At 42.1% G+C, this 10,778-nt stretch overlaps 1 long non-coding RNA gene across 1 annotated transcript in view; it reads right to left on the bottom strand.

The window, feature by feature from the left end:
• The window catches only part of LOC307220945, a 367,696-nt gene that overhangs the window by 83,943 nt on the left and 272,975 nt on the right, over nt 1-10,778 (bottom strand). The gene's annotated exons all lie outside the window — the stretch shown is intronic.

Here is a 10,778-nt window from a genome sequence, read left to right as displayed (position 1 = left end):
CAAATTCAAATTGGTGAGGTAGGTAAGTTGAAAAAGGGTGAATTGGCCCAAGGTCACCTAGAGAGCTTCATAGCCAAGTGGGATTTTGAACCCTGGTCTCCCAGGTCCTAGTCTAATACTCTTATCACTACACCAATAGGATATGACGAGCTCACCTGGCTCTTGGGCTGAGGAGTAATCACACTACTGCTCCCATTTAGTAGGGTGTAGCTATACCTACACCCTATTCTTTCCTGCAGTAACCTACCCTCACTGATCTCACATCTCCAGGCAAGTGCAGCAGGTGGGACCCCCAAACAATCCATGCCCATTGCACAGGTCAACCGGTCCTTTGTAGCAAGTTCTGAAAATCCCCAAGTATCTATAAGGTGCCTCTGAGAGCGCAGCAGATTTCTAGCTATCCCTGGGACTCAGCTATGCAGCTGCAAGTAAAACGTTTCAAGTGTGTTGCAAAGTGCATTATACAAATGTGACACTAGATGGCGATGGTGGGCTATGGCAAATTCAATATATTTTTCAAAACGTTTTGTAAAAAAGCATTTTAAAAATGTTTTTTAGATTCCACCCTGGACCTCCCACACACCACTGTCCATTGCAGCCATCTAATGAGCTACCGTACTTAATAACAAGAGTTCCATCAAGGACTAGCTGAAGCCAAAAGGGATCAACTGTAAGAAACCACAGAATACGTTTGACTTTGGCCAGCTACGAGATACTTGAAGGGTTGTTTTTTTTTTAGAAAAAGGCTTTATTTTTATTTTCAAGTTACAAATTAAGGAATTTTGTTACATTTTTTTTAAAAGCAACACATTCCTATCAAAGTTACCGGCCTACCATTAAAAGCCAATGGTTTGTTGTTTGAAATTTAGCATTTGCCATGGATTGCTGGAAATGGAGTTTCCAAAAAATAATTTGTGCATGATTTCTTCAATTTCTTAATAGTATTCTTGATTTCACTTGCCTGTCGTGGAGGGTTCCCCTTAAATAGCAGGCAAAGCTATTCCATCCAAAATTGAATGGCCGATAAGCCTTCCTCAGATCTGGCCTGTTAATTCATTTCCTGACCCACATGACCATTCCTGTATGATTTTATAAAATCTCTCCCTTGAATATTTTAATCAATTTCAGCAAAACAAACAAACAAAAAACAGTTCTTTGAAGTGATAAGAAACTGCTGTCTAAGCTTGAGCTGATATGTTTATATAGGAGCAGAATGAAATGCATGTGTGAATTCACCACCAAGGGTTTTATGCAGTAGGTAATTTTGGTTTCCTGGTAGAAAAGTGCTTGGCAAGAGCTAAGCTCCAGTAAAGCAAAACAAGAAGCAGTCTTTCTTCAGAGTCAAAGAAAAATGAATTTGCTTTGCTGTTTCTCTCCAAATCTATTTTCGTCCCTTCGCAGCCTAAGAATGTCTATCCCCCAAGACCAAATAACAAATGAACTGTAGCAGAGATCAACCTCTTATGTGCAATATAGCCAAAAGAAAATTGGATCTCTTCAGTCCTGACACTTTGCATTCTTTGTAAAATGGAACCCTACAGCAACAGCAGGTAGAAAGATTGATCCATCTACTGCCTCTTTTTATCTGCCTGCCCCCCGCCCCCCAATTCGGTTCGTATACAAACATTTTCTAAAGTGCCTTATTTGCAACACTTGAACCCTTTCTCCTGTCCTCCATCCAACTAAACCAGATTTTGCTCTATTTGAATTTTCAACTTGAAGTTGAATGGAAAAGGGGATGGGAAATCCAATTGGTGGACTACCATTTATGAGTACAGTTCATCCATGGCAAGGCTCTACACCAAGTAGGGACTGAGATTGGTAGCGGTGGGGCTTTGTATGTGTTGCCTCGGGCACAAAATCCTGAGGGGGTGCAACCAGGGGAAAAAGATTTATCAAAATCCATTTGGAAGTATAAAAAACCAAGAATCAAGCACAAACTCCTAATTGATAAAATATATATAGAGATAGGTGGACTGGCATTACCTGATTCAAATTTATATTACGATGCGGTCTGCCTAAACTGGCTAAAGGACTGGATTGTGCTAAAAGATGGAGATTTGCTGGACTTAGAAGGATTTAATAATCACTACAGATGGCATGCTTATTTGGTGTATGAAAAAGGGAAAGTGCATAGGGGATTTATGAATCATGTTATAAGAAAATCACTATACATAACATGGGCAAAATATAAGAATCTTTTGGAACTGAAAACACCATGCTGGGCTTCTCCTTTAGAAGCAATTACAATAAAAAAAGAAAAAATATGGAAATAGGTTGGGCCACATATAAGGATTTGATAAAGGAAAAAGATAATAAATTGATATTAAAAGACTATGAGGAAATCAAACAACACCTAACAGGCTGGATCCAGTACCACCAATGGCATGAAGTGTTCAGGGCAGATAAGAAAAATGGTTTTTTAAAAGAACCTTCATTATTGGATAAATCATTGTTACAGAATAATATCAAAGTAATATCTAAAACTTACAATACATTATTGGAGTGGGAGGTTAAAGATGAACAGGTCAAGGAGGGAATGACCAGGTGGGCTTTAGACATAGGGAAAACAATCAATTTATCAGTATGGGAAGAATTATGGGCAAAGAATAGAAAATTTACAGCCTGCAAAGCGCCAAGGGAAAATGTAATCAAGATGTTTTATAGATGGTACTTAACACCTGCCAAAATAGCTAAAATGTATAAAACAAAAGCAAACCTGTGTTGGAGGTGAGGTAAAGCAGAAGGGACACTTATACAAATCTGGTGGACCTGTGAGATAAACTTATAAAAATGCTTAAATATAACTTCGTGAAAAATACAAAAGCTTTCCTATTAGGAATAACAGACACAGGTATAGCAAAAGAAGATCGGAAAATATTCCTTTATGCCACAGGCACGGTGAGAACCTAAATTGCCAGAAATTGGAAAAAAAGAATTTGTGCCAACAAAAAAGGAACAGCAGGATACATTATTAGATTATATTGAACTGGCCAGATTAACAGAGACAATTAGGAGTTTAATTTTGATAATTAAATTGTCAATGGTGGTGGGTTTGTTTGTATGTATGAGTTGTTGTGGACTATGTTGTAAATAAATAAAATAAATAATAATAACCAGGGGGTCCTTGTCCCGCTCCGGCAGAGCGCAACCTGGCACTCATCTCTGCGGCATCAGGAGGATTTGCCCACCAAGGACTGCATCCAGTGGCATAGTGTGGGGGGTGCAGGGGGGCCTGGCCGCACCAGGCGCAACATCTGGGGGTTAGGGTTAGGGGGCGCAAATCCACGGGTTAGGGGGCGCAAATTACTTGCCTTGCCCCGGGTGCTGACAACCCACGCTACGCCACTGACTGCATCGGCTGGCCTGCCTCTCCCCAACCCCAAGCAGGCAGGCAGGTGGTGCAACGTTGCCCCACTTGGCTCTCATGAGGAGGTGCTTGCCTGCCTCGGGTGCCGCAACCCACGCTACGCCACTGCACGGATGCACCCTCCCAAGAACCCCTATTCATAAAGCTGTCATCTGCACATGTGCAGCCATCCATCCATATTCAATAGTTGTCTCAACTGTACACAGCTTGGCTTAACTGCAAAGAGAATGTACCTGAAGTTTTCAAATCACTTGGAAGCTGCTTTGAGGGAAAGCACATCAAAGGGTAGTATAGCTCAAAAAAAAAAATAAAAAAAATATTTGGGATTATGGCTAACGTTCTATGCACACAGCTTCAGAAACCTGCAGAGGGAGCACACTCGGTGCAGAGCAACCTATCACAAATTCACAGCCAGAATTATATATATATATGAATGAGACCAACTAAGTTTGTTCTGGGTATAAGCTTTCATGTGTATCTCAAGAAGTGTGCATGCACACAAAAGCTTATATAGTGGTACCTCGGGTTAAGTACTTAATTCGTTCCAGAGGTCCATTCTTAACCAGAAACTGTTCTTAACCTGAAGCACCACTTCAGCTAATGGGGCCTCCTGCTGCTGCCGCGCTGCCGGAGCACGATTTCTGTTCTTATCCTGAAGCCTGAAGCAAAGTTCTTAACCTGAAGCACTATTTCTGGGTTAGCGGAGTCTGTAACCTGAAGCGTATGTAACCTGATGCGTATGTAACCCGAGGTACCACTGTACGCAGAACAAGCTTAGTTGGTTTCTAAGGTGCTACTGGATAACTTTAAAAAAATAATAATATTTATTTCGGCTGTGTCAAACCAACACAGCTACCAGCCAGAATTATGTAATTCATATTTTATTCAATAGAGGTCGGCAAGGCTGCTTAAATATGCCAGAGTAAGGAATATCAGTTTCTGAGGCAGCAACGGAGTGGCGTTATGGAGAATAATGGAAATGACCCTATTTATGACCATGTTCCAGGAACATTGCCTCACCTCTTTAAGAATCTTCAAGATTTGTTGACCAGGTCCAAGGAGGACAGATAGAAGTCACTCATAAAACATGAAGGCAACCCTGTTTAGGGAAGTTTTTAACGTTTGATGTTTTATTGTGTTTTTAATATTCTTTTGGGAGCCACCCGGGTTGGCTGGGAAAACCCAGCCAGATGGGCGGGGTATAAATAATAAATATGAAGAAGAAGGAGGAGGAGGAGGAGGAGGAGGAGGAGGCGGCATTGGATACCCATTCTTGATGTTGTCATACATGCAACATAATATGGCACAATTCTGAGGTGGCAAAATAAACTAAAGCACTTTAGACTGTCAGGGTGGGGGTGTGTGCATCACATTGCTTCCTTCTACATAACCCCCCCCCCAAAAAAAAAGAGTTGGATCCAGTCCACCCATTCTGATAGTATAAGGCTCCATCAGAAACAGTGCAGCTTGGGTCCAACCCAATGACTCCTCCTTGGTGGTATAAATCAGGCATAGCTGAGAAGAGGCTCAGCTAAAACTTACATTTCCAACGCACTCATTTTTATTCATAAGTTACTTTCACAGGAGTTGCCTTCAAAAAAGAGGACATTCTCCCTCACCTGCAGTCTGAAATAGTGCAGTCCACCTCCTCACAATTCTACTGCCTCATTTTGCTGCCTGTATAGACCAGGCTTTTGTTTCTCTAAACCTTGCCTGACATTTTGACTCAACTGAGAATACGTTAGCTTGCTACAGGAAAGCTTATCGCATCCCCACTTCAAGATAATGTGGAATGTTTTCAAAACTTTGGAGGAACAATGGTAGCTTCTCATGGTAAAGCATCAAGAATAAGTACTTAAGTAAAGAGATGAAATATCTTTGACCTTCACTATGCATTTCATTAGCAGTAGAAGATAATCAGGTCAAATGGCTTTTCATTTCAAAGCAGCAGGTCATGCCAAACATAAAACGTACATTGGTGCAGAGAGACACATTTTATGGATGAGCTCTTTTCTTTGATGTACTGTTTGAAAGTCACACTTGCTTCCAGATAAAAATAAAATAATCACCCTTATTACTATAGAACAATCTTCTTTTTTTTTTTTAAGTCCTCTCTTTTCCCGAGTTTATTTTATCTTTCCATCCCATGCATTTTAATGCTAAAAGGTAAAGGTAAAGGTACCCCTGCCCATACGGGCCAGTCTTGACAGACTCTGGGGTTGTGCGCCCATCTCACTTAAGAGGCCAGGGGCCAGCGCTGTCCGGAGACACTTCCGGGTCACGTGGCCAGCGTGACATCGCTGCTCTGGCGAGCCAGAGCCGCACATGGAAACGCCGTTTACCTTCCCGCTGGTAAGCGGTCCCTATTTATCTACTTGCACCCGGGGGTGCTTTCGAACTGTTAGGTTGGCAGGCGCTGGGACCGAGCAGCGGGAGCGCACCCCGCCACGGGGATTCGAACCGCCGACCTTTCGATCGGCAAGCCCTAGGCGCTGAGGCTTTTACCCACAGCGCCACCCGCGTCCCACACATCAAATATAACTGATCTGTAAAAAAAAAAAAAAATGACTTTTTGATCTGAAAATAGAGGGGATATATGTACTTTTGTAACCCAAGAAAATATTTAATAAAAACATTTTAAAAAAAAATACCTTCCCCAGGATCCTACTGATCTGTAAAAAATGATTCGAACCGCCAACCTTTCGATCAGCAAGTCCTAGGCGCTGAGGCTTTAACCCACAGCGCCACCTGCGTCCCATTTTAATGCTACCCATAATTTAAAAATAAGACTTAGATTTAATAGTAGTGTAGTTGTTTTAAAGAGTCTTAAGCACTTCACCAACATCATCTTGGCATGTTTTACAACATTCCTGTAAGTTAAAGCGGTACAGTGGTACCTCGGGTTAAGTACTTAATTTGTTCCAGAGGTCTGTTCTTAACCTGAAACTGTTCTTAACCTGAAGCATCACTTTAGCTAATGGGGCCTCCTGTTGCCACCTCGCCACCGGAGCACAATTTCTGTTCTCATCCTGAAGCAAAGTTCTTAACACGAGGTTCTATTTCTGGGTTAGCGGAGTCTGTAACCTGAAGCGTATGTAACCCGAAGGATATGTAACCTGAGGTACCACTCTATTGCTGTCCCCATTTCACAGATGAGTGGACTGAAGCTGTGTGGCAAAAGCTCTCTTCAGATATTTGATATGAGAGTGAATATATGAAGAGAAACCAGTGCATAGACTCTACCTTTGCCACCAGGTTCATTGCCCTCCACAAGTTGGAGGGCAGATCTCTAGAGTGGGGAGCCTGCGTTACCTTGTGCATGTTCCCCTTGATTTACCAGGGTTGTGGCATGCCTACAGTGGCCGGCTCCTTCTTCTCCTCCTGGTGCAGAGGGGAAGGTGGGTTGAAGCAGCCTCCCACTGGTCGTGGTGCCAAGAGGAAGTGGAGGAAGAGCCACCACCCACTGAGCTTCACTGTTGTCATGTTCGACTCCATCCCCAGATCCTCACAATGTATTGACGTCCCACACACAGGATGTCATGACATTTGCAACAATACACATGCAACAGCAGGACATCACAACATCATGAGTGTAATGTCGCCCACTCCCTCATCACCCTCACAAGTTGGTACCTCTGCTCTTGGCGGACCTATGTTGGCAAGGAGCTTCATAGGCAGCTGGTAAAGGTCAGCTGAACCTTAGACACACGTAGGACCACAAAAAAAATGACCCATCAGAAGACCTCCATGATTGAGGCACAGCATGAAGAGTCAAGATGATTAGGGCTTTGTGAATTGCAACAAGAACCTTGTGGACTAATTATACTTACTTTGCCAAACCTTTATTAGGCATCTCATGTATAGGCCATCATAAAACATCCATATATAAAATATTTAAATATATACAAATAAACAGCCATGTACGATATGCAACAACAAGGATTTTCATTGGAATTTCTTCCCGCTAAATAGTGCCATTCACCACTTTGAGAGATACTATTGACAAAAACTCAGCTACCCTTGCAGTTACTTCCAGGTTACTGTCAGACAGCTAGAATCTGATGTTTTCATTGTGCCGTGATGTTAAAGGTAAAGGTAAAGGTACCCCTGCCCGTACGGGCCAGTCTTGACAGACTCTGGGGTTGTGCGCCCATCTCACTTAAGAGGCCAGGGGCCAGCGCTGTCCGGAGACACTTCCGGGTCACGTGGCCAGCGTGACATCGCTGCTCTGGCCAGAGCCAGAGCCAGAGCCAGAGCCGCACACGGAAACGCCGTTTACCTTCCCGCTGGTAAGCGGTCCCTATTTATCTACTTGCACCTGGAGGTGCTTTCGAACTGCTAGGTTGGCAGGTGCTGGGACCGAGCAGCGGGAGCGCACCCCGCCGCAGGGATTCGAACCGCCGACCTTTCGATCGGCAAGCCCTAGGCGCTGAGGCTTTAACCCACAGCGCCACCTGCGTCCCGCCGTGATGTTAGACTACCCCAAAAACGGGATAGCATGCATTTGTGTAGCTGGTTGTATATGGACAGTAGAAAAGAATATGTCCTACAGTTTCTGGCACATTCAAAGAACATCCACAATGTCTATCATTTCCGGGGATGTTTGAATATCTGCCCTTGACAAAAGCCGAAGGGAAAAGGTTTAGTCGGACTAACATAAAGGCCCTGCATTGGACTGGAATTATTAATTTTGAGATATGTGACCCTGTTATCTGTTGTATTTAAAACATAGAACTTGGGCGAGCAAATTTTATTTACAGCTGATTCGATGTTTTGTTTTTCAATGTCCCTTAATCTGGTTTGAATATTGCGACAAATATATTGCTCACTTGAATTATAAAAGAGTTCCTAGTCAATGCGAATAGATTTTGCTATGTAAGAGTTGGAACCATCTGGATTTATAAGAGTCCTTAAGAGAGCAAACTTGAAGGCTGGCAACGAAAATGGCAATGAAACCAGTATTTTATAGTGCTAGCCCAAACCCAGTATTTCATTGTGTGTATACCTAGTTTTGCACACAGAACTGCACACGTCTCATACTTGATTAAACTTGGGAGCCCCAGTTATGTCTCAAGAAACTTGAGTGTATCTTATCTAAACCACTATTATATGCTTGTATCCATATTGGGATCCCAAAAAGTAGCTGGGACTACACTGTAGCTTGAAAAATCTGAATAGCAACTGGTATAAATTGGTTACCTTCCTGAAAATAAAAGTGAACTACTGCTAAAGAAGTACACTTTGTCTGTTTTATAGCACTTGTGCAATGGTTTGACCAACCTAAATTGCTCTGGAATAAAATTCTGAGATATCTGTACATTTTTACTTGCTGGACTAATTATAAAGATGTTACACTTGCACTTTAAAATTAAATAACAAAGCAGTACAATTCAACTAGTACAAAACCATTTCCAAAGCCACAGCAATATAATAGCTAGATGGACAATTGATCCAATCCAACAGGGCTGTCTTATGGTCTTATGTTTTTATGAGCCACTCAGTTTACTCCAGTGACTAGAGTTTAGTCACAGAATTCTAGAGGCAGGTCAATAAAAAGATGGTTGTACTCCATTAACAAAAAAGACTTTAACATGTAAGAGATGGATAGCTGGGAAGAAAAAAAAACTTGTAGATCAAGTTAAACAGAAAGGGTTTGTGGAGCAGGTATTGATCTGTTTGGACTATGAGAAAACAGATTTAAGAATGTAACTGAACAGTGTGAATTCTCTCAATGTATCACAATTAAAGAAACACCTGCATTAAATCACTTTTGAGCTGATTTGCTGTGAAAATGTACACATCATTCAGCGACCCTTAAAAAGCCAACAAGCCACAGGTGTGCATCATAAGATCACATGTGTGGATATAATTGTGAAGAATGTGGCTATTGTTCTCAGTCTATAGTGCACCTATTTCAAAATTTGGCTGTGCATCTATGAGCTACTTCGTCATAGTTGGATGTGCACCAAAGCAAAGGTAATTGCTTTGTGAGGAAAAAATAGAGAGAAATGGAGGTACACAAATATATTTATAACCAACTTTTAAAACTCATTAAAACCAGTTTAGAGAAGCAGGTGAACAAACAACCATTACCTGTTTCCTAGGGACATAACAGAAATGAGCTTCTAATAGAAGCTACTTGAAGAAGAAACAGTGAAAGAGACCTTTGTTGCGCCAGATGTTGCTTATCTACAACTCCTGCCACCCTTGTCCATTGGCCCTTCTTACTGGGGCTGATTGGAGTTGTAGTTCAGTAACATCTAGAAACATCTAGAAAAAGTAGTGATGTATGGCAGTGAGAGCTGGACCATCAAGAAGGCTGATCACCGAAGAATTGATGCTTTTGAATTATGGTGCTGGAGGAGACTCTTGAGAGTCCCATGGACTGCAAGAAGATCAAACCTATCCATTCTTAAGGAAATCAGCCCTGAGTGCTCACTGGAAGGACAGATCGTGAAGTTGAGGCTCCAATACTTTGGCCACTTCATGAGAAGAGAAGACTCCCTGGAAAAGACCCTGATGTTGGGAAAGATGGAGGGCACAAGGAGAAGGGGACGACAGAGGACAAGATGGTTGGACAGTGTTCTTGAAGCTACAAACATGAGCCTGACCAAACTGTAGGAGGCAGTGGAAGACAGGAGTGCCTGGCGTGCTCTGGTCCATGGGGTCACGAAGAGTCGGACATGACTAAACGACTAAACAACAACAACAACAACATCTAGAAGGTCAAAGATTCCCCACACTCACATTGGAGGTTGGATGAAAAACCTCTGGCCAATAAGATATTGGGGGACTTTGTAAAAAGCCTTACTGAAATCAAGATATACTACAGCCACAGCATTCCCCTGATCCACTAAGCTTGTAACTCTATAAAAAAAGAGAGAGAGAGAGAAATGAGATTCGTCTAGCATGACTTGTTTTTGAGAGACCACTGCTGGGTCTTAGCAATCACATCATCTTTTTCTATCTTTCTCTGACTGTTTAATGTTCTATTCTAGGACTTCTTCTGATATTCACATCAAGTTGACCCTTAATGGAGAATGGTCAGTTATGTTCCAGATTACTCCCAAAGAATGCTTGACATTCTGTACAACCGTGGCATTTATTGCTTATTCAAGGGTCAACTATGGCCTAGTCCTGCAGAAAATGGATTTCAGAAAATGAGAGTTTTGCTATGAAACACAGTAACATGCAAGATTGTGCCAAGGTCAGTCATATTGTATACATGAAACAGTGTGTGCTGATGCTATACCGGTGCGTATCACCACCACATTGTTGTATTCTTTATGTAAACAGAATATTTTGATTTATTTACCAACATAAGGAGCACAAATGAGGTTGGAGTGAGTTGGGATTAAGGAAAAGAGTTCCCCAATAAGCAGGGACTCATTCTGTCTTTCTTGTCTCA

The sequence above is a fragment of the Podarcis cretensis genome (genome assembly GCF_951804945.1).
Source record: "Podarcis cretensis genome assembly, chromosome: 7".
Classification (NCBI taxonomy): domain Eukaryota; kingdom Metazoa; phylum Chordata; class Lepidosauria; order Squamata; family Lacertidae; genus Podarcis; species Podarcis cretensis.
The sequence above is the reverse complement of the archived record's forward strand: the minus strand, read 5'-3'. Positions and strand labels throughout refer to the sequence as shown.